This window comes from Palaemon carinicauda, chromosome 37, assembly GCF_036898095.1.
Source record: "Palaemon carinicauda isolate YSFRI2023 chromosome 37, ASM3689809v2, whole genome shotgun sequence".
NCBI lineage: Eukaryota > Metazoa > Arthropoda > Malacostraca > Decapoda > Palaemonidae > Palaemon > Palaemon carinicauda.
The window spans coordinates 51,214,481-51,240,103 of record NC_090761.1 but is presented as its reverse complement, the minus strand read 5'-3'; the positions used below and the strand labels follow the sequence as shown (position 1 = coordinate 51,240,103).

The 25,623-nt window shown below is 39.7% G+C and overlaps 1 long non-coding RNA gene across 1 annotated transcript in view; it reads left to right on the top strand.

The window, feature by feature from the left end:
- Nucleotides 1-15,802, top strand: part of LOC137629662 (uncharacterized) — a 33,296-nt gene extending 17,494 nt beyond the window's left edge. Inside the window, exons 2-3 of the long non-coding RNA XR_011041576.1 lie at nt 12,711-12,817; nt 14,157-15,802. This is a non-coding gene — a long non-coding RNA (uncharacterized lncRNA). The remainder of the gene's footprint in view (nt 1-12,710; nt 12,818-14,156) is intronic.
- The last annotated feature ends 9,821 nt before the right edge of the window (nt 15,803-25,623 follow it).

The following is a 25,623-nucleotide window of genomic DNA, read 5'->3' as shown; positions in this document are numbered from 1 at the left end:
TTCACAGCCCACTACCTGCAAGACGTGACACACTGGACTCTATACGTTCTCTATCGGCCCTGTGGTGGCTGCACAACAGCTGGTCTAAACCTTAGGCTCCTTAATGGATAGCAGCAGAAGGTTGAGGGCATTGTTACCCGGTCTTAGTCTGCATGAATGAAAAAGTTTGTCTGGCCCTTACTCTTTTCTTCATCCTCCCCTCTCTTGGGGAAAGCAGTATCCTGGGTTCTCGGCATAGCTGACCTCAAACCACTGCAGGTAAACCATGCTTCCTTGTGTTCCTAGTATTAAGTTAATACTATCACGTACCCATACCCTGACGAGATGGTATTGGGAGAGACCTAGCCTTGAGTTCCATCTAAAGAACTCCAGGTCAACTTCCTAGGTTGTCACACTGCATACCTTCACACAGCACTTGCACTTACCCCCCTTCCTAAGTGTTGTCACCCATATTAAATAGCGTGGTTTGTATTTCAGTTACGGAACAAATTACAAATTCGTAGATAATTTGTATTTTTCCTAACTATACAAACCTTGGCTATTTAATCAAACTTGCCCACCAGCCCTATCCCCCGTGAAGTTCTACCTCTAAGCAAAGTGAGCTAAATCACAAGTGTGTGAGGGGGGGGGGTAGCAAGCTACCCCTCCCTACCCACCGCTAACTATACTTATAGCGGTGCATATTTGCACTTGACTCACAGGGGTGCCCTTTTAGCTCGGAAAGGTTCCTGATACCTGATTGGTCGGAAGTATTTTTGTCCGAACACCTTCATTGTTCTCGAATGATTACCAAGTAATGTGAATCGAAACTTATTTATTAACCTATATTTCTCCATCATATATATGTTTTGTCAATAAACAATGTGAAAGAATAAATATATTATAAAGAATCGTCTTGGTAAGTCTAAATTTAATAACACAATCCGCCGAAGTCAACGACAGCAGCTGGTTTTCGGATGCACGCTTTGTAATTTTGTAATTTTTCACATATTTTAACGCAAATTGGGATAGATTACACTCAGCATAAGTTAAACATGTTATATACTTTCTTTGAATACCAGAACTTACCAAACACATGGAATTAATAAAACCCAATATTTGTTAAAACTTATGGGGAGGTGAAATAACAGCCTCTAGCGGCCTGGCGGAAAAAACTATCCCTTCTGACTCGTAGACGCAGTTTGTTTTTTTCTTTCGTAATATAGTTCGGCCTATTCCTTTCAGTTTAAATAGTCTTACATTGTTTCTCTTCGTATTATTTTGCTTAGTATTTTCCCACATTCCTGTTCCTCACCGAATATCTATTTTCCCCGATATCCCTTCTTTCATATATGGGATATTCCTTATTTCTTATCCTCTGTCGAAAGTGATGGCTTGAAGGGAAGCGCGTGCTAGTCTCATTAAAATAGTGTAGAGGCGGGAATAAAAAAATACTATGCTTAATATCAGGTTTACAGAATAGGTTATACTTCACATAGGCCTATATGAAAGAAGGGATATCGGGGAAAATAGATAGATATTCGGTGAGGAACAGGAATGTGGGAAAATACTAAGCAAAATAATACGAAAAGAAACAATGTAAGACTATTTAAACTGAAAGGAATAGGCCGAACTATATTACGAAAGAAAAAAACAAACTGCGTCTACGAGTCAGAAGGGATAGTTTTTTCCGCCAGGCCGCTAGAGGCTGTTCTTTCACCTCCCCATAAGTTTTCACAAATATTGGGTTTTATTAATTCCATGTGTTTGGTAAGTTCTGGTATTCAAAGAAAGTATATAATAACATGTTTAACTTCTGAGTGTAATCTATCCCAATTTGCGTTAAAATATGTGAAAAATTACAAAATTACAAAGCGTGCATCCGAAAACCAGCTGCTGTCGTTGACTTCGGCTGATTAGGTTATTGAATTTAGACTTATCAAGACGATTCTTTATAATATATTTATTCTTTCACATTGTTTATTGACAAAACATATATATGATGGAGAAATATAGGTTTATAAATAAGTTTCGATTCACATTACTTGGTAATCATTCGAGAACAATGAAGGTGTTCGGACAAAAATACTTCCGACCAATCAGGTATCAGGAACCTTTCCGAGCTAAAAGGGCACCCCTGTGAGTCAAGTGCAAATATGCACCGCTATAAAAAATAGACTATAGTGGTGGGGTAGTAAACCCTCGTTAAAAATCTAATGGCTTGTCATTTCAGCTACGCCGAAAGTAATTACCCATATTAAATAGCTAAGGTTTGTATAGTTAGGAAAAATACAAATTATCTACAAATTTGTCATTTTTAGTTTTCTTAGCTCTACAATCCTGAGTATTTTAAGTTAAACTTCTATCCTCAACCACCCTTTTAAGACAGAGCTGAAAGATCAGTTTTTCCCAGCAGGTTGAGGGCCAGGGGTTTTCGCATGTCTTGCTCCCTACCTAGTTTGTAACTGTTGTTCCAGCTCAGGCTGAAAAAATGTCCCCATTTAAAGGACCTATTTATATAGCTAGGAATGGCTTTGAGCAGTATTATTTAAACATTTTCTAGTATGCTATTACTTAAAAAGTTGATTTTTTTAAATGGTTTTGAGAAGGAATTTAGAGCTAAAGAGGCATGTTAGTTCATCGGGAGGCTAATTGTCTTTTTCAATTTGTCACCTTCAAAATCCTCACTGTCCATTTCAGACGAAATGGCCCTTGTAGGATAATTTTTCCCTCAGTGGTGTACATTTAATTTACCTTTTTTTAGATTTCTTTTGAGTGCTGCCGATTTATTTACTGCTATATTTACTAAAAATTCATATCTTTACGATTTTAATCATGGTATTGTAGATTTCTTCCTATTAGTAGTGGGATGTTAATGCTATTCCTGGACCTTGATTTGTGGATTCCAGAATGCTAGTGTCTTAGTCTATAAAGAATACTGTGGAAATTCTGAATAGTATTAGTGCTGCATCACATGCAAAGATAAGATTAACGGTATTTAGTAAAGTAACATTATCCTGATTATTAAAAGGCTAAATAATTGTGCAGTTGATCAGTGCAAATGTCTTACAGGCATACAATAAATGGATTTTGAGCGAAGCGAAAAATCTATTTTTGGGTGAGATAGCCATGATGTCGTGATGGAAGGTTTCTTTAGTAGCTTCCTGAGGGTATATATGTCTACAGTGGATATTCCCAGAGAATTAAACCAAAGGTTATCACAGAATTTAACTTCTGGCACGAGTACCCTAAAGGTTTCCCTTTAGGATATCGTATATCAACAGGGGACGTATGCTTTGACACGCCACATGGCTATCTGCACCCCACACAGCGTTTACGCTTCAAGGGGGGAAAGGTGGCGAGATAGCTGAGGAGGCGTTCCAAAGTTATCCTCCTACGTTACGCGACGTAAACAAACGGCAGCCATAGCTGTCCGCCATATTGTGTGACGTCACGTCCGTCCTCATTCCGAAATCTAGCAATCTACCAGCCTCCACGATACAGTATAGCAGGGGGGGAGCCTGGCAGGCTGAACTGGAACAGTAGGGCGGGTCCATCAGGAAGTCATGGTTATCTCACCTAAAAGTAGATTTTTCGCTTCGCTCAAAATCCGTTTTTTGGGATCAAACCATAACGTCCTGATGGAAGTGTACCAGAGAATTAGTGTATCGTGGTTTTTCCCCATTTCAAGTGCCTTCTACTTCAAACGATATTCCTATGGTCTGGTGACTGTAGAGACCGTGACATCTCCGTTAAATGTCACTACCAGTGGCATAACAATGACATGGCTTCCTGCCCCCCTGGCAGGGAAGTCCTGTTTGGACAAGAGGAACATCTCGAAGTAATCTGACAAAGATAAACTCACCTGGATGAGAAGATCGTGCCGGTCTCGAAGACAGATCAGAAGGTTAAAAATTTGTGTAGGAACATTATTATACTGCTAGGCGAGTGTATATTAGACTGTAGGTATATTATGCATAATATAACCATAAAAATAGGGGCAAATAAAACAGTAACAGCAATTTACTTTTATATGGAAAAGAGGAGCAAAATAAGATGCATATGGTAAATAAAATAATTATTTTATTTGAGAAAATTGCATGGAATTATAGATAATTATTTACAGTAATAATATCAAATAACAGACAGATTTCCAATAAAGACGGTGATGTGGAATCTGAAAGGGAAAATTTTTGCCTTTATACACAAGTTCCCAGGGGAACGAAAGTCTTTAAATTCCCTATACACTTCATGTCCAGGAACATGTGGCACACGTGTAAGTGTCTGTCACTTCAGCTTGATGAAGAACAGTCTATTAGTGACACTGTGTCCCTTGAAATCACTATGTATCACACTGTGACTAGGGTCAACACAGGCACCCGTTGAGTTAGTCCCGAAATAACTCGCTGTTCTATGCAGCTCTAAACAGCAGGTTTCATTACACTGCCTGGCGCTACCACGAATCTTTTGATCTTGTGCACCTGCTTCGCAGTGTGTTTGAAGAACACACTCGAGGATTTCTAGCCTGTGAAGGATCGGAGGCTTTCGAAATCCATTCCTTGGAAAAAATTCAGGGAAGAGGCGAATTTCCTAGGATCATGACCTGCGGGTGTACTGTCAGGATCCGTTCTGCGAATAAAGTAGGTGATTTTCGCTCTTAGTTGTTTAAGTGACAGGTCACTACCCGAAGTTTCTCCCTTAAAAGGTTGTCCTCCGCCAAAGTCTGAAGTTCTTCGAAGATAGACCTTAACTCTCCACTGGGCATAGAGAGACATCTTCCTTCAGAGGGCAGATTCTCCAAGGCCCCCATCTCTTGGTGGGGAGTTCATTTTTGGCGAGAAACGTAGGGTCAGGGAAGAGGGTAAGTTCCCCTGTGTCAGCAAACTGTATTTGCGGCCCTCTTCTCTTGATAATGCCACTATTTCACTGACTCGGGCTCCCGAGGCGAGAGCAAAAAGGAAAAAAATTCGTTGTCCAGGCTAGAAGCAAAATGAAGCACCTTATCCAGGTGATAGGTCTCGGTGGGGGTGCAGGACGGAGTCTAGCACATGCCTTCGGAAGTTTGTTTAAGATTTCGGTGGACAAATCTATTTGGAAGGCGTACAGTAGTGGTCTAGCCAAGGCCGATTTGCAAGTGGAAATAGTGTTGGCTGCCAAGCCTTGTCCATGAAGGTGAATAAAGGACATGCAAAAATCTATGGAGATTTCCGTAAGATTTTTTGCCTTGACGAAGGACACCCACTACTCCCAGGATGATTCATATTGTCTTCTGGTAGACTTTTTGTATTCCTCTAGGAAGTCTAAACTTTTCTTCGAGATTCCAAACCTTTTCTTCACGGCAAGGGAGAGAAAATCATGAGATGAAGGTCTTGGACTTTCTTTGATGAATCGAAGACAGTCGACTTCTGCAGTTGTTGGGAGAGAACTGGGCCCGGCAGGGGGATCAGCTTGGGCCCTAGCTCCAGGACTAAGGGAAACCAGTAGCTCCGAGGCCACTGGGGGGCCACTAGGGCCGCTGTCCCTTTGAAGGTTCTCAGTTTGGAGAGGACTTTCAGCAGAAGGTTGGGTGGAGGGAACAGATAAATCTTGGACCATCTGTTCCAGTCCAGGGACATTGCGTCCACTGCTTCCGCTTTGGGGTCCTCGTAAGGGGCCGCATATCGAGGAAGTTGCTTGTCGTTAGTCGCGAAGAGATCGATCTGTAGTTCCGGGACTTGACGAGAGATGGAGAATGATCTTGCGTCTAGGGACCATTCCGACTCTATGGGGCTTGTCCTCGATAGAGCGTCCGCCGTCACATTGCGGAATCCTTGTAGGTGAACTGCAGACAAGTGCCATTTCTTCCTGTCCGCCAGGCGGAAGATGGGTAATAGCACTTGGTTTAGGTGGGGTGATCTTGAGCCCTGACGGTTGAGACATCTGACTACTACAGAGCTGTCCAGAGTTAGACGAATGTGTATCGAAGGACGCAGAGATAATTTCTTCAGAGTGAGAAGAACCGCCATGCCCTCCAAGATGTTGTGAAACGTCTTGAACAGGGGAGACCATGGTCCTTGAACTTGTCGTTGATGGGAGTGACACCCCCAACCCTCCAGAGGCGTCCTTGTGGATGTTGATCGACGGAGGCGGAGGTTGAAGAGGGATGGATCTTTTCAAGGCCCTTGCTTCTGACCACGGTCTTAGAAGTGAGCGAAGCCTGTTCGGTAGGGGTCTTTCGAGATCTCTTCGGGCGATGGATGCGTTTCGTCTCGACTCCTGAGGCATCCTTTAGCTGTGCTCGTAGCACTGGGTTTGTCACCGAGGCGAACTGTGGGGAGCCAAGTACTTGCTCCTGCTGTCGTCTTGAGATCCGTTTGGATTTGAGTAGTCTTTTGACAGACCCGGCTATTTCCTTCCTTTTCTTCAGTGGGATGGAAAGGCGGTGTGAAGATTCCAGTGGATTCCCAACCATTGGAACTTCTGAGGTGGAGAGAGGCTTGACGACTTGGTGTTTATTTTGAAACCCAGATATTCCAGGAACTGGGTCACCTTTCTGCAGGCTCGCAAACAGTCTTCTGGCGATGTCGACCAGACCAGCCAATCGTCGAGGTAGGCCATCACCTGGATGCTCTGGAGGCGTCTGGTTGACAATTGTCTGCTAGCTTGGTGAAGATTCTTGGACTCACGTTGAGCCCGAAGGGCATGGCCCTGAAGGCGTAGCTGTTGGTTTGGAGCCTGAATCCTAGGTAGGTGGTGGTTCATTGGGATGTGGTTCATTGGGATGTGCCAATAGGCGTCCGCCAGGTCTATTGAAACAGTGTAGGCCTTGAGGCAGTAGGGCTCTTATCTGTTGAAGAGTCAGCATCTTGAATTTGTTGTTCACAATGAACTGGTAGACTTTACCCTCTTGATCACCTTCTTGTTCAAGAGTTCTAGGACATATTCTTCCAAGATGGGGCTTGATGGTTGGAAGAATTGGTGGAAGATTGGAGCTGGCTGTGTCCAGCTCCAACCCAGTCCCTTCTTGATGATGCTGTGCCCCCAAGGATCGAAGGTCCAGCGATCCTGAAAGTGGCGTAGTTTCCCTCCCACAGGAAGCACTTCATTGCTTCTGGTTTCCCGAGGGTTTGCCCCCTCGGCCGCTAGCTCCCCTTCCTCCCCTGCCCCTGGAGGGACGGCGAGAGGAGTCTCTGCCAGAGCCTCTACCTCTGGGACGAAAGGTAGTGGATTGTCGCTCGAAGGCAGGAGTGAAGACCGGTGACTGTGACACCACCGGCTGGGGGACCAACTGAAAGGTCTGTTGTGGCTGTGCCACTACTTGGGGAGTAGCGGGAGCCGGAAACTGGTGTTTTGGTTGGCGCTTCAGGGGCCTAGACTTAGATGATTTCCTCTTAGGCTGTGGGCCTTCATCCTGAGAGGACTTTCTTTTGCGGGACATGCCCCACTTACTGAGAAGGTTCAGGTTCTCAGTGGCGGCTTTGTCCACAATCTCTTCCACCAGAGCCGACGGGAAGAGATGCTTGCCCCAGATGTTGGAGGAGATTAGTTTCTGGGGTTCGTGTTTTACTGCCGCGTTGGCAAACAGGAACTCTCTACAGGCTCTCCGGGCCTTGATGAAGCTATATAAGTCCTTCATCACGGTCACTAGGTGGGTCTTTGCGAGAACCATATAGAGGTCTGGGACCCTAACGTCCCCGGCCATAACTTTGAGCTGAATCTGAAGGGATAGGGAGGCGGCTAGCCTCTCCTTGGTGTCCTGCTCCCGACGAATAAGGTGGTCATTCAGCTTGGGAAGGTCTTCGTTAAACTGACGACCAGCGGCGTCAGGTTCCAGTTTCCCAACCGTAAAGGTAAATTGGATCTCTTTCCAGAATCTATCGTCAAGGGGAAGGGCGAGGGAGAGAGGCCTACACTCCTCCAGGGTAGGGCAGGGCTTTCCTTCCTCCACCGCCTTCATGACCGATGGAAGGCCTTTTCCACAAAGGAAAAGGTCGTGGTAGAGGGAGCAAGAAAGGACGGGTGTTTCTTGCTCAATGCCGGCATCTTCGAGTTGGTGAAACCTCGGATCTTGAGGCAGTCGGCCAGCATGGCTTGGGCTTTTGAGTGATCAAACACGATCACTTCTTTGGGTTCGGTCTCCTCCTTGGAGGCCGGCTCCGACCTGAGTCGGACGTAACAGTCCGGATAAGCCTCGAAGCTGGGGAAGAATTCCACTTCTTCTAAGGGGATGGTGCCCAGCTTGTCATTAATAAAGATTTTGCCAGTTGTAACTGGCATATGCTCGGTGTACCTCCAGGGGTTAGACTCCGAGCAGGGGTAAGATCCCTAACAGAGATCTTTTTCAGTTGCTTCCAACCCATGAAATGACGTTTGAGCTCCTCTTGGTTCTTACGGAGCCTTTCGTCCATCAGTGCCACCAGCGCCTGAATGGCATCTTCAGTGGCAGGTAGCACGGGCAGCGAGGCGGCAGAGGTAGAGGGGACTGACTCCTCGACCACAACAGGAGCTACCGAAGGTGTTTGGGCGACCTCGCCCTCTGAATCGGGGAACTCCACCTGATCCTCATCTTCCTCCAGATCCTCAGCCATGAGGGTCCTCTCGGTGTTGTCGGACACTTCCGACATCTTCTCGACCTCGTCTAAGTGACATTTTTGGAGTGCAGCCGAAACGTCAGGTTCAACCACAAGTTGAACGCAGGAGATCTCATCCCGGGGATCACAGAATCTGTCAAAAGCTTTTGGGAAAAGCAGGGCTCTCATCTTCTCATCGGGGGAAGAAGGCTCAGTGGCGTTCTTTTGGAGACTGCGCACCCACTTGCGCAGTTTCTCTCGAGCAGTGTCCCTGGCCTCCGCGGACGGAGGGTTATTGAACACCTCATCAAGAAGGCCTTTGCAGATGGAACAGGTCTGCGGATCCCAATACTTGAGATTCCCTTTCTTTGCTACACGGGGCGTGGGTCCGGCACGCCAGATGCCCGTAGAAGTCCAGGTGGCGAACTCCGCAGAAGGAGCTCTCACACTTCACGTACTCCTCCTGTAAAAGAGAGAGACAATGAGTACATGGAAGGCATAAGCTATGACTTACATTAATCTTAAAGATTTAAGTAGATACTTATAAACTATAAGATTCATTTCATTACGAGCTCAGGATAGGTGAGCTAGAAAGGAAGTAGGAAGATACATACTTGTGACTCCCGTCTAGCCAATTGCCGGGACCTTTCCTGTAGTCAATTCCTTAGGACGTGTAGGGTTCTAAAGGAGGAAAGAGCATCCAGTTGGATGAGCTAAGCATAGGCTTCCATTACCAGAAATTGATTAGAGAGAGGTGAAGACCTGAGGTCTTACCAGGAATTGATTACAAAGAGGTCGAGGTGAAGACCTCAGGTCATTCAGATCCAAGGGAGGAAGAGGGGGGAAAATAAGATAAACCCCCTTCTTTTGGGATTGGTCCCGGCAAGAGACTGCACTAAGAAGCACAAAGTATGCTGGAAATGGTTTACTGTACAACTGTATAGAATAGTCACTGTTTAAAGGTATGAAATACCAGAGAAAGAGCGGCTAGACTATCTGGCTACACGATAGTGACTGCCAGCACGGGGCCTGCAGCCGGGGGAGGGGTGCTTGTCGGTCGTAAGCCGCGGCTAGTAATGCCAGCAGACCGACAGCAGGCCGGAGGCCCGTCCGGCGTGGTGAATCCATCCATGGCCACACGTTAAGCGTCAGAGAGATAGGAGACACTAGAGAAAGGCGGTCGCCGGCTGCTCCGGCATCCGGCGGGCTGTCTACATTGGTAAACCTTAGCTGACAAACATTCGATGGAGCAGGAAGGCTACCTGAGATGTCGGCGGTTAGCGCCGGCAAGTGGAGGCGACAGTGGACCGGCACCAGGATAGGGAGAGAGAGAGGTAAGGAGGGAAGGTAAGGAAGGGTAATACCCGATACCCAACCGGCTTTCCTCCGGAAAGAGTGCTCTCATGATAGGAGGGGATATGCCTATCATCCGGCGGCAGACAGCTAGATGCCTGTGGTAACCCAAGGGAGGATCAGAGGGCACTCAGAGGGAGATCTTCCGCCGGCAGGCTGGCAGCCGGCACTACCCCGTAGTTCAGCTATGAAGGGGAAGTGTAGCAGAGCGGCCCACCTAGCCGAATAGCACAGCTAATCCCACCACTCTCCCCAGAGGAGGAGTTGTAGGCCAGCGGACAGAGGTGTGAAGGCAAGCCAACACAAAGGGATAGAGTGGGGAGGGGGTTAGGGGTCCTTAGAGTAGAAGGGGTGGTTACAACACTTACACTCCCAAGGAGTCGGGGAATCTGTTGGGTGCCAGCCCGACTGGGCAGGAGAGAAAACACTCCAGCCTAGGGAGGGCTAGCTCAGATCAGGTACAGCACTAGTGTACTGTCCTAAACTATAATAAAGCAGAATCCCCCGAGGCCTAACCTAAACCAGGAAAACCATTCTCCTAGGTTCGGGAGGGCCGGAGAAGGGCAAATCGCTAGGCTGCAGGGAGGAAGGGACGTGTCCCAACCAAGTGCAGTCTAGGGGGAAAAGCAGAGCCTTTCCACCTTCAGCCTCGGTTGAAACCTTAATGAGAAGACCTTCTCTTAAGGTGGACTTGGGTAAACGATAGGTACTCTGGGGTTCTGTCCGATCTCACGCCATGAACAATGGGAGGGAGGAGGGAAGAACAACCTAGCCTAACCTACCCAAATTCTATTCTGGGTAAGAGGGCTAGGGTAAGCATAGCTACCCAGAGGGAGGTTACCCGGAGGTAATAGGGGAGATAAGGAAGCATACAAGGGCCCTAACGTTGGGATAGGGGAGTCTCTATTGAAAGACCTCGCCCGATCCCTTGTATGGTCCCTAGAAGGCGAAATACATGTGCAACACAATCTTGTATGTAAATATGCCTATATCTTCATTTAAAACTAAACACTAGGAACACTTATTATATCATGCAGGAAGTAAACATGAACACTAGGCATCGGGCCTAGGGATAGGCTAGTAGGCTAGCATGGGGGTCGGCTAACTGAGTTCGCCGAAGAATACTATTGGCATTATATAACTAATTCCTAGCAGTGAAGACTAAATAAGTAGTAATATTAAATTAGTTATGAGACCGGGAGGGCTGTTCTGGCTAACTAGCTAAAGCATGCAAAGCGAACAGCGGCGTCGTAACATGATGCCTCCGGTCAAGGCACAGCTCCGCCACAAAACACAAGATTTAAGGATAAAAAATTGTTACTTTACGGCCAGAGCTTATTTAAACAATACAAGAACATGGTACTCAATTTTCCAGAAGGTGAGGCCGAAGGTTGCGACATAGCGACAAAAATCGATCGCTGGGAAAAAACCAAACGTTGTAGATAGCTACAAAGAAAGGAATGAGGACGGACATGACGTCACACAATATGGCGGACAGCTATGGCTGCCGTTTGTTTACGTCGCGAGGTACTGTAACAGTAACGTAGGAGGATAACTTTGGAACGGCTCCTCGGTTATCTTGCCACCTTTCCCCCCTCGAAGCATAAACGCTGTGTGGGGTGCAGATAGCCATGTGGCGTGTCAAAGCATACGTCCCCTGTTGATGTACGATATCCTAAAGGGAAACCTTTAGGGTACTCGCGACAAAAGTTAGAATTCTATGATAACCTTTGGTTTAATTTTCTGGGAATATCCACTGTAGACATATATACCCTCAGGAAGCTACTAAAGGAACCTTCCATCAGGACGTCATGGCTTGAGCCCAAAAAATTTTTAGATAGTGGCCCTACATCCTAATATCAGAGCATTTAAGTTTTGTAAGTCATGAAAGATTTTATTTGATCTTAGTGCTTAATGAACTACCATTGACTGATTTATGATCAATTAGTATAGATTATTAAACTTTAGTAAAGTATTTGCATGGGGATTAAATAATCCATCTCATGAATCATTGAGAGGTGCACTAAGGAAGTGTTTTAGGGCAATCCTATCTTTATTATAAGTGTCTACAAACTCTGGGTACACAAGATTAACACGCTTTTAAAACAAACCAATTTATCTAAATATATTAATAAATCTTTTCAATATAGTTTGTCCAATTACACTGCCCTTCTTGAAATTTCTTGATCAATTTCCCGATGGCAGTAAAAGAAATAAGTTGCCTATGAATGTGTCGAAGATTTAATTCTGCTGCAATTTTGCGACAAGACAATCGATCTCGTTGGTTTAAGAGTACCAAGTCGATTCTTTCTTTAGACAGCCATCAGTCAATCTGGACAGGAAAAAGATGACATAAATGTCATGAAATTTGATATATACCCAGACTTTGTGGACACCCTGTACTATATAATCAAAAGCATTGTTAAATTTAAGCTATTTGTTGATACGGTACACAATTTTACTAAAACTTGAATGACTTGAACATAAAAGCATAGTTTTCAAACAAAGAAGTTGGAAGGGCATCTCTTATTTGAACTTTAAAACTAACAGATTAGAAGTTGCTAAACTGCAGAATAGTCCTGTTCTGGTGTGCAATATTTAAATGTTCTTGGCTCACTGCTATACTGTATTTAAAAATGGCATTTCAGATTACAATTGTTGTGATAACTAATTGTTGTAGACTGTTGTAACTAATTGTTAGACATGAAGTCTGGAGCAAATTATGCAAAATCTAGCTTAATCCTAAGACTCTAGTCTTGACAAATCAGTTAACTTCGATCTGTAATTCTCATAAATTGATAACTTAAATGATTGGATTTGTTTTTGCAGGTACACTACAGTATAGCTTACACCGATCGATGAACCGCTAAAAGTTTTCTCGTCGACAATCTTAATAAAACCACCTATAGTTGATGCTCTTCCTGCAATTTCTTGAGGTAAGCATAAAACAAAATTATTAAAAAATTTATTTTTAATTTCTAATTGATCACTTGAGTTAATAAGAGGTGTGTAAATTAACTAACTTTATGGAAGGTTGAAAAAATTTGACTTTGAAGTCAAGAGAAGTAGGCTACTGGCGTCAAAGTAGTCGCCACAATCTAGGAAAGATTTTTTTCTGGCAGGAGTTAATTTTGTATGTCGGTGGAATATGGGATAATTTTCTGTCGTTAGATCGGGGAAGGCTCTCTGTCGGGCGGTAGATCGGGGAAGGCTCTCTGTCGGGCGGTAGATCGGGGAAGGCTCTCTGTCGGGCGGTAGATCGGGGAAGGCGCTCTGTCGGGCGGTAGATCGGGGAAGGCGCTCTGTCGGGCGGTAGATCGGGGAAGGCGCTCTGTCGGGCGGTAGATCGGGGAAGGCGCTCTGTCGGGCGGTAGATCGGGGAAGGCGCTCTGTCGGGCGGTAGATCGGGGAAGGCGCTCTGTCGGGCGGTAGATCGGGGAAGGCGCTCTGTCGGGCGGTAGATCGGGGAAGGCGCTCTGTCGGGCGGTAGATCGGGGAAGGCGCTCTGTCGGGCGGTAGATCGGGGAAGGCGCTCTGTCGGGCGGTAGATCGGGGAAGGCGCTCTGTCGGGCGGTAGATCGGGGAAGGCGCTCTGTCGGGCGGTAGATCGGGGAAGGCGCTCTGTCGGGCGGTAGATCGGGGAAGGCTCTCTGTCGGGCGGTAGATCGGGGAAGGCTCTCTGTCGGGCGGTAGATCGGGGAAGGCTCTCTGTCGGGCGGTAGATCGGGGAAGGCTCTCTGTCGGGCGGTAGATCTCGCTCTCTGTCGGGCGGTAGATCGGGGAAGGCTCTCTGTCGGGCGGTAGAACAGGGATAGGATTTTCTTGATTTGGTTATTTCATGGATTTAGATTATGCTAATTTATGGATAAAGATAAATTGGTCTTTTTAATGGGTCAGGTTATATTAGGCTTTTTACTGGGTCAAGTTGGACTTGTCAGGTTGATGGATCAAATTTGGTTACTGTATATCTAAGTGATGGAGCAAGATGTCATTCATAGATGGACTTGACCTGTTGATAGAGCTAACATTGAAGTGTTAAAATAACCAAAGATCAGAGTCCAATCTGATGAAAGCAGATATTGAAATGCTGTAAATTCTAAAGAATCTGTAGGTTAAAGTAAAATTAATTGGGTAAACTTTGAAAGTGAAACTTTTCCCCTCAAGTTTGAATATGAAAAAGTAATCATATTTGCATTGCATAAACTATTTCCTGCCTAATGCAGTTCCAAATTTAAATAGTAATAAAACGGTTTATTAATCAGATTTTTTTTGCAGGACAGAAATGTATGAAGAAATGGGTTACCTTAACCACGAAGGCCTAGGATACTCAAAACATACGATCCATATTGAATTTGAAGAATCTTCTGGATATAATCACCATACTACTACCACTAAATGAAAAACAAGTTTTCAAAAATATTCTTTTGGCCCCAAGCAGAGCTTGCATTTTCCTGCTTTTCCTTCGTTCTTACTTCCTTTCTTCCTCCATGTTGTCCAACCTCCTGTAATATTTAGGGTACTTGTGTAATTCTAGAATTTATCGTAGCACTTAACCCAAGTGCCAGATTATAGACTAAATCCACAAATCAAATCCAAAGAAAGAAAAGATCTTAGTTGTTGGTCTGTGGGCTGAACTTTTGATTCAAAAAGTATTATTGACTTGTTAATTGCTATTATAAAACTTCAGCAATGTTATTCCATGTACTGTACTGTACAGTATAAACCTATAGTTTAGATTTTAGGTAGAGATTTTATCTAGACTGGTAGCTTCAACTTCTTGTTTAAAAAATATTTCTTTCTAGTCTTGATTTTTTCATTTGGATACTAGAATGCTTAAAGTTGTGAACACTTACGTTTGCAGTAAAATTGTTTTTACCTTAATAGATTATCTTTATTGATTTACTACTGAACTTATAGGTTACAGTACATGAACTAATAAAAGTAATGTATTTTGTCACGTTGAAAAAAAACGCTGAAAACCAATCTAATTTTAGCATCTGAGCTTATTATATTTACAAGTGGTTCATAGAACTTGTAAAATTTGTTCCCTTTCATTTGGCGGAATATAAAATTAATCTGAAAACATGTAAATGATCAAGAAATTAGGCCTATTTTGGGTATTCTTTAGCTTGTCTTTGTCAAGTAAAATTTCTTTAGGCTTATTACTTTACCTTGTATTTTTTTTTTTTTTTTTTTTGAGACCACCTCTTGAATATTAACTATTGTGAAAAACTGTGCATGCTGCATAACTTGAACGTTACTATTACGTGTAATTTGTTGATAATTTATTTGGCAACTTTGATATTCAATCATCTTGGTTTATAATTTGTTATAGAGTTATTGATATATAATGTCAGTTTACAGCTAGTTACTATACCATCTCACCTGTCCCTTTAAATTCCTGTCCTAAAACACTAAAGCCATGTTGAGATTCAATTTCAACTGTTTAATATTATTTCGTCACCTTTGAAATTCAGGTCGGTGCCATAAATTTTATTATACTTTCATTGGTTGCTGTTAGGTAAATTTATTCCTTGTAGGCTTCAGTTTATCCTTAATCTTGATACCATTTTTCTTTGTGGAAAAGTGTTTATTAATGTACCCGTAAAATAGTTCTTTCAAGTACAGGGATTTAAAGTAAAGCTCAAAATACAATAACCCAACATTTTATTTTTGCTCTTGGCTAGTGATATTCAGTTTCTAGATCTTTTAACAAAATAACAATAATTTTACGTAAAATGGACTGTTCAGTCTCCTTCAAATACTGTAGTAGGAAAAAATTGAGGAATTAATTCTAAAGGCTATTAACATCTATATTACTGATTAAATTGTTTGTGATAGATGAGATGTAGGCCCTTAATGTCTACTTTAAAATCTAATGTATTAAGCATTTACTTGGTTTGAATAAAATCCAATTTGTCTTTGTGTTGATCATTGTCCAATGTATTTTAAAGTTTCTTTGATTTTCTCCATATATCCAATATGGTTTAGTGATTGGCTGTAAATTCTTTAATGTAAAAATTCCTTAAGGTTTCATCATTAGCATAGGCAAAAACATGTCTTGTTCAAAGTACAGTACTGTAAGTTTTCATTCTTCATGGAACATTTTCTTGGTAATTCATAGCCTTAGAATGACAACTGTTAACATGGTATATTCATTCTGTTTAAAGAATTTATGCAAAATAAATTAGTGGCACTGCCAGATACGTTATTCAAGGAAATATTTTGGAATTAGGGAAAAGTAAGTAATTTAAATCTAACAGGAGATACAACTATCGAAGGTCGTGCTTATGGAAGGTTTATAGTAGTCTCTCTTGGAGGAAATTACACACTTCAGTGTGAGGCTTTTAATAGTGTAGTGTTTAAATTTAAGACTTTAGTAGGCTAGTTCCTGATGAAAGGCTTTTGGAAGTACACTACGTAAGGTTAGTAAATAAAGTTAAGGGGAAAATACTAATATCACTTCAGCAGAAGATGTGAAGGCTTTCATGGGCTATATTAATCATTAAAAAAAGGAATAACATTGATTTGCCTCCAAGAATTTAGAAGGAAAGATTAAGGATTTAGTTTTAAAATTATAGGCTCAAGGTAGTTGCTGAACTTTATATAAAGTTTATGGAATAGATTATTTTTTCTTGAAAGGCAGAACCATATTAAAAATAGTGGCTGGTAGAATTGAGGGATATAGTGAAATCCTTGAATAAAATATTTGAAGTAATGCTTGAAAATTAAGCATATGCTTAATGATGTATTTAACTTAACTTTCCTAATAATATTCAGATAATGTACTATTTACCAGGTGAAAGTTAAAAATGGTTAATTATTAGTTCCAAGAGAAATCTTCATTATTAGCTAAATTTCAACCACGTATATTCCGTATAATTTTAGGGCAGATTTAAAAAATGCTCTGATTTTAGTGTTCAATTGTCACTTTGAGGTTATTTTATACAGTATACTGTATGTTGAGGTGGAGACCCAAAAGTGGGATGTTATGAGAACCAAAATAAAAATCTTGGATTTAAATACAGTACTGTACATGAAACTAGTAAATGAACTCCCTTGATAATCATTACCATGTTAATGTATTCATACTGCCTAATTTTTTTTACATATCAAATTGTATAATGGGAATAAGTCGCCAAGCTAATGATCCATGAATTTATTATATTTCAAGAGGTGGTTTTAGGACCAGATTTGATAGGCCCCATCTAATGAAGAAAATTTCCCCCCAAGTATTTGATACAATTGAACAAACTGCTCCAACTCTTACACAGTTGTAGGGGGTATGCATTTACGTCTAAAAGGTTTTATCCATGTGGAATGAACAATACTGTGAAATACCTTAATACAGGCACTTGCAATTTCATATGAATAACTTAGTCAGCCAACCTTTGAAATGTTTTGTGTAACTGGATATAGAACAGTTTCCCTTTGTATGTCTAAGATTTTCAATAAAAAATTGTTCAAAAACTATGCAAACACTAGTTCCGCACAGTTAACGATTAACTGCACACGATTAGCACTTTAGTTTTAACAATAAAAGAAGTGGATTGGAAGTCATCTATTTCATTTCGTATACATAACTTGAAAACTAATCCAGTGCATGTGTTTTCCAAAAGTCAATAAAATTATGAAGTGATTTTAGAAAGCTACAGCAGCCGATTCCAATTACACAAGTTATTTCTAAAGCTTGGCTGACTGTAAAATACATCATAATCCAGATAGCTGCAATATCTACTGTATATGGAAGTTGTTTTTTCGTTCTTCTGAACCTCTAAGTGATTGATGATTATTTGTAATTTATTAAGTGTAGTAATCATGAAAGCTCAAGTGTTGAGCATAAAACATGTATTTTAGCCATGAAAGAAAATGCAAAAAGATGTTATTGGAGTTAAAATTTTTGTCTTGCTAGTGATATTAACACAATGAGAATGAGTATACAAGGATATCTTATTCATACGAGAGAATGGGATTCCTGAGCTGTCAGTTTTGTGATAATACCAGATAAGTCAGATTTTGGAAGGTAATACAGGATCACTGGAAAACAGACCATGGCTTTAGATTTAAATTGTGACCTTGGGTACAAGCAATTTAAGATAAACTTTGTTTGGGTAAATCTATTAATATGGATTGTCCTGGTCTCCAGCCAATTAATTTTGTGGCTTAAATGGTAGCCAGTGGACAGCCAAATCATTATTAACAGATCACCTAGAGATGGCAATCTTTTGGTGTTTTGGTGACAGTAATGCCTTTGGATGATTTGGCGGTATAAGAAAAAAGTTACATTCTGAAAAACGAATACGATGTATTACTTCGTCAATCTCAGACCTATTAATAAACAGCACAATTTTTTTTTTTAATGTACAACTATATTTAAAAACTACGTTTATATACTTTTCAGAATGGGTATAGCATCTAAAATAAATGAATGAACTGGTGAACAGTATGTTATTGCTGTTTTTTCTCAACTGGACACTAAAAGGTTTTCTGAATTTTCATGGTTTTCTTAATTTTTTTTTTTGGGGGGGGATAGCAAAGATTACTGGAAATTACTTTAATGTTGTTAAACTCGTCTCGTGTATATTCAGGGCTGCCTAGTAATAGTGACATAAGGTGCAGGGTATAAAAAAAATATATTTATATAATGCCCAGAATGGAAATGTAAATAAAAGTTATTTGTTGGCTTAACAAAAATATTGATAATAAAATTCATCGGCTTGCCTAACAGTATACTCTTATTTTTATCTTTTTATATAATGTAATAAATTTTATGGATGGAACTAAGGAAGTAACAATGGCAACAAAACTCATTAAATTTTTATTTCACAATACCCAGAACATCTTCAATTTAATAAATAACAATATGAAAGGACTAAACTGAAGGCATCAATCTAGTCTGAAAAATTAACACACATTGGGTCTGGAAATGGCAATCCACTATATAGTATTACCTATTTAGAATGTAACTTCTTTTACGTCAGCCAAGCATTAAAGGCATCTCTTTCAAAATAAAATAGCATAAGATTGACGCCTATAGGTAGAGATCAACACCTCTAGGAAATCTGTTAATAATGATTAGGCTCCCAGCTGGCCAACATTAAGCTACAAAATTGGTTGCTTGGAGACCCGAGCAATAATCCATTCTAAGGACTTTATCCAAAGAAACAGTCTAACCTTAACTGATTGCATGTACCCAAGTTTACAATTTTAATCTAAGCCATGATCTGTTTTCCAGTAATCCTGTATCTAAAATCTGACATGTGGGATTATCACAAAACTGACAGCTCAGGAATCCTATTCTTTCTTATGAATATGATATCCAAGTATATCTATTCTCATTGTGAGTCTGTTAATGTCACCAAGACAAAATTTTCAACTCCAATCAAGTCTTTTTGCTTTTTCTTTCATGACTATAATACAATATGTACAGTATCAAATACAAACAGTAACTACCATATTACTTACTAAACAGACAAAAACTAGAGTCCATTTGTAATGTTAAATAATGCTGATTAAAAGAATAAAACTGAATTTTACAATCTTACTTTTATTATCATTATACAAAAGTCAATAAAATAAACAATAATGCAAACCATGAGTTTTCTCTTGTGTCAAAGTTCAGATGACAGAGTGTTCTCCCCAGTCGGCCCCCTCCCTCTTCTAGCACCAGCAAATAGCTTATCCCCACCAGTAAAGGCCCAAAGAGCTCATAAAATACACCCCACTTTCATTGTAAAACCATGTTCATTTAGACTGTCTCCATCTAATACATATAATGTGCACAATTCCACTGATGGAATGAGAGTAATACTAGTGTGTACCAAAAGTCAAAGTACTTTGCCATGATAATTCATGTGGGAAAACTGCCCACTTCTCTATTCCGTTTGTCTTTTCATGACAAAATGCCATACATATTGTTTTACTATTTATGGAAGTTAGAAATTTATAGCCTCAATTAAATCTGAAATACAGTTTATATTGTATTGAACTGAAATTTAGACTTTGCTTGTATGTACTTCAAGACTTTATAGTTTTGCAAATTTTGGATGAAGTAAAATTTAAATTAATTAATAGAAAATTTTATTGTAGAAGAATAAATGCCACACAAGATACAAGTTTTGGTACAACAGTTTTCATACAGTTGAAATATGAATACACACCAATGACAATGAAAAACATTTTATCAAATTCTTTAACCCCATTTACTGAAACTTCCAAAATCAACACTTGAAAGTCAAGAAAATTAGATTTTTAATTCTCCAATACGAGCAAAATTAGACAAGAGAGAAACTTGAAAAGGACTCTCCTGCCTCACAAAAATTGGATAATTAAATGCATCTTTTTCCTGAACATGTGAAATGGTCTGGAAGTTCAGCATATGAAGTTACTCAAGCTAAAACTGTGTAAATAAGTTATAAAAAAAAAAAAGGAAAAGGAAAGCCCACCAAGGCCTTCCCCTGTCCCACCTGGTAACAAAAGACACTGATTTTATTTATTAATTGAACATCCAAAGTTACCAGGTCCTTGAATGCTTTCCTTGTCTTTTTTTTTTTTTTTTTTAATTATAAACATTTTGTATTTTAATGCATTAATTGTGAATTAAAATCACCAAGAACAGTCTGAAAATATTTTTGACAGTAATGCTAGATAAAATTGGTATTTAATTTACAGTTGTTAAATGAGATGACAGTCATATCTAATTTAAAACAGTGCATGACAAAGTTTAAGGAATTGTACATTCAGTTAAATCAAAATAATAATTTGAATTCTAGAAGACTTTAAACTAAAAAGAAGAAAGGTCATGAATAGCCATATTTGCGACCTCAGTACGATTCGTTACTCATGACACCTGAAGCCCTGTCCAGAAGCAGACAGGATCACACAAATAGCCAAGATGCCACTAGGTTTCGTCCCATTTCATGTGCATGATTGAGTCAGGTAAAAGAGAAGAGATGTGCAAGACTACTGCCCTGACTACCCTATGCTTCTTCTCCCAGTAGATAGCCAGATCGGACCGAAGTACGCATTCATCTTACACATGGACTACCAAATCATTTTAGCTTCACCTGTGTAATAAGTTCTCCAATACAGTCTTAGGAAAGTAACGTGGAAAGGCAATATTAACAAGGAAACTCAATAACTAAAGAATAAACCAGTAAACTTTGAAACTTATTTTGGGGTAAAAGGGCTCATCTGAGTACTTGGCTTTCAAATCACAGGACCAATAGAATCTAGAGCACAGGACTTTTACAACCAAAATACAGCAAAGTCCCTACATAGGTCAAAAAGTTTTCAAGTTTGATATGACTAAGTAAACATAGACATTGAGCTCACAAACCTCAACTGGCCCTCTCACTTGTTTTCAGTCGGATGGTTTTCCCAACACGGAGCTAAACCACACATTTTCATGAATTCTTACACCTATTTCTGTATAAAATACTTTCAAAGGAAATTAAGAAAAATTCTATATGGCACACAGAGGTTCTTATCACTGGAAATCTATAAGTCGAATGGTCTTGTATTGTGTTTTACTGTATAATTCTCCAAAGTATGAAGAAAGATTTCTAACGATTCCTATTTTTCCCAACAACTATGGAATCTATGGCTTAATGAAATAAAGATAACCTTGTAATAATGTCCACTACTTGAAAATCTAGCGTGTTGATTTACAAAAACATATATAATACTAACCCTACATGACTTTCATATACTGTACTGTACTTCCACATCAAGGTAGAAAAGTGTAGCAAGACTCACTGATCACAAGAAATTTACAATTCATTTTTTAACAAGTTCAAAGATCCTCACATGAAAGAGAAGGAGAGACCTACACTGGAATAGATTATCTGATCAGATAAAGTTAATCTGTACAAAAAACCTATAGATGAGCCAGAACTCAAAGTTTGACAATATTCAAAATCATTGATTACAAAATAGACTACCATTACTAACCTCATAAATAAGGTTTTGAGAGGGTAAACTGAATGTGAAACTTAAGAGAGGGCAAAATACAGTATTTAAAAGAACTAAGTCCAGATCTATTTCATTGTTAATTTCTGAAATATTAAGGCTAGGTAAAATTCCTAAAGCATTACAGGTACACCAACGATTGTAAGCTTTCCTAAAAAGGTAAAAGTGTCAAGAATTTTTTTACACAGTAAACCTAATTGCATTTTAATAATTTAAATTGAAGTTTAGACAATGCAGACCCACATGAAAATTTCTCTTAAAAGACATTGTCACAACCCTCAACTAAGTCAACTATTTGCATAATCATTTTTTACCCCACATCAATTAAAAAAATTTCCATGCTTTACTAACATTTCTTGAAGATTTATTCCGTTGGAATTTTTTTTTAAATTTCAACATCTAAGGAATATAAAGATTTTAGGTTTTGGTTCGAGATTCAGCATAAAGTTGCCAACCTATTTACAGGAAAATAATTATGAAATAAAGTTTTTCCCTTCATGAAATTTTCAGATCTACATGATTGGCAACATAAAACCTTTTCTACTCCTTAACTATCAAACTGATACCCTATTAAATCATCACTTTGGAGTCAAAAAGAAAAAATATTTTTTTTTTTAATTTTCTGCTGTTCTATCTTGGACATAAAGAAAAAATAAAGTGGGTCTTGAATCTCCTAACCTTAAAGATAATGAAAGCTACTCCAATCGGTTGGAACCAACACTAAAATTGCTCTGATGGAAGAGCTAACACAATCAGCAAAGACACAACATCAACAGAACCTTTATGATAAACCAAAAATACTTCAGACCAAGATATCCAAAATTTCCTGGATTCTAGTACTTTCCTGCAGTAGTGAAACTGGAACTAACCATTTACAAAACATTCAACACAGAACAATGTATTGAAAACACACCCTAAGGAACCACAAGACTACACCCAGCATAAGTCAAGAATTAAATTTGATTAGTAAGATTCTGATGGAGAGAAAACTTTCAGGTAGAGACAGGAAAAGTATTATTATAGCTTTTCACTATCTTTATCTCCTCCTACGCCTATTGATACAAAGGTCTCGGTTGGATTTCGCCAGTCTCTATCTTGAGCTTTTAATTCAGTTCTCCACCACTATCATCTCCCACTTCATAGTTCTAAGCCATGTAGGCCTGAGTCTGCCAACTCTTCTAATGCTTTGTGGAGCCCAAGTGAAAGTTTGGTAGACTAATCTCTATTGGGGAGTGCGAAGAGAATGCCCAAACAATTTCCATCTACCCCTCACCATGATTCATCCACATATGGCACAAGAGTAATCTCTCTTTTAGTTTCATTTCCAGTCCTGTCCTGCCATTTCAGTCGCAATATTCTTTCAAGGGTTTTGTTCTCAAATCTACAAAATTTGTTGGAGATTGTTTCATTGTCTTACCATGACTCAATGTCCATACAGTAACACAGATCTCACTAAACTGATATATAGACTGATTTTTATATGTAACTTTGGGCGATTTGATTTCCAAATTCTACTTAACCTAGCTATTGTCTGGTTTGCTTTTTTAAATCTTTCATTAAACTCAAATTCTAATGACCCTGTATTGGAGCTCATAGTTCCTACATACTTGAATGATTCTAACTCATTGACCTTTTCTCCTTCTAATGAAATTTCATCTTCCATTGCATATTCCGTTCTCATCATCTGTCTTTCTTCTATTTATCTTGAGCCTAACCTCGTGTGATATTTCATGCATTCTGATAAGCAAGCATTGCAAATCCTGTGGTATTCTGCTAGTAAGGACAGCATCATCAGCATATTCTAGGTCTGCTAAATTCCTATTATCAATCAATTCCAATCCTTCTCGAACTGTTCTACGCATTATAAAATCCATGAAGAGATTAAACAAAACATTCTCTTGGAGTACTCATTCATTTGATAAGACTCCACTAATATTAACTTTGCACTTGCTATGCTCATGAACAGAATGAAATTTTCATATTTAAGAGGAACTCAATTGTAAAGCAGGACTCTACAAAATTGGCCAGTGCACACTATCAAAGGTGTTCATAGTCCACAAATGCCACCAAAAGTGGATTTCTATATTCTTCTACATATTGCTGTACCACAGGTTTCAAGATGAAAATTTGGTCAATGCAACTTTTACCTTTTCTAAGTCCTGCTTGTTAATCTCTCAGCTTTTCATCAATCTTTCTCATTAGTCTCTTTAGAACGAGCATACTATATATTTTCATGACAACTGGAATAAGTGTAATGCCTTTGTAGTTACTGTACTACAATCAGTCAGATCTTTTATTACCATTTTCACCAACACTCCTACCTCCCATTCATCAGGTTTTCTCTCTTCACACTACATTCTACAAAATAATCTTGTAAGTATTCTGGGAGTCACTTCATTTTCAGCCAATATCACCTTGGCAGTTGTTCCATCGTATCCAGGGGCTTTCCATCTCTAATTTTTAATAATAGCTTTGACTTCAAACACACTGAATTCATTCATGGGCACTTCAAGGTCTTCTGCAGCTTTAGGTATATCAGTCAAATTATTCCTTTCATAACTACTCATGACCTCAATAAAATGTTCCATCCAACGTTGCCTTTCTTTACCTTCTGTTCTTTTAACAGATCTATCTCTCATTTTGATGGGTATATGCTTAATCTTCTTTGTCCCAGTAGAGTTTTTTTATAATTATGTGAGCAATTCTTGATATAGCCACTGCCTGTATTCTGTTTTCTTGTTTAAACATTTCTCGTCATTCCTGGTCTCTTTTGACTTCCTTATCAATACTTGAATATTTAGCATGCTCTACCTTGTAATTTTCATTACTTCCTCAAAAACTTTCAATAATCAATTTCTGTCTTTGTCTCCTTCTTATAGTATCCCAAGTATCATTTAATATCCACTGATTTCTCCTTGAAACTGCATGTCCCAAAACTTTACTACGCACTGACAGATAATGTTCTTAATATTACACCAATCTTCATTAACTGCTCTTCATCTCTAAGACTACAAATCAATTCCTACAATTGATTGCAAAGGTTTCTCTGTGATCATCTTCTAGAAGCTTAGTTGTATCAAGCATAGGTATTTTATCTTCATTTCTGTTGGGTGCTTCCAATTTCAATTTTAGTGTGGGAATGAGCAGCTGGTGATCACTACCAATATCTGCACCTCTATAGCATCTTACATTTCTCAGAATTTTTGTGATTGCCACATGATGAAGTCCATGTATATTTGTGGATGTCTTTGTGCTGGAAAAGAGTAGGTTATGAATGATGAATTTTTTTCTGAAGGGCATTGCCATGTCTTCTTTTCTATCAAATGACATTGGATCACACTAAAGGATTAATTTCCACTATTTACGGAACAAAAGCAGCAGCTAAAATACGATAATCATGCTATAATATATCTGAAACTTGATATACAAAAGCAGCCTCTCAATAGCACATTCTTACGCATCTCGTTCCAATGGTAGTTTTAAATGCTTCAATATTTTCATTAAGGGATGGAAAAACAAACCAATAATACATTCACTACACCCATTTATAGACCGAGTTAGGATGAAAACAGATCACTAGCAAATCATAGGCAAGTTCCAACTTCTTATAGATGGGCTGTAGCATTAGAAGAAATATTGCCCACTCAAAATTTGTTGATTCTATCTGAGAAGGGCAACTAGTTATTACCAATAGCTACTGCAATGGCCAAAAAGAAAAGGGTTAATGACTTACTGGGTTGAATTTTTACTGCATTCCACATGGTAAAAAGTT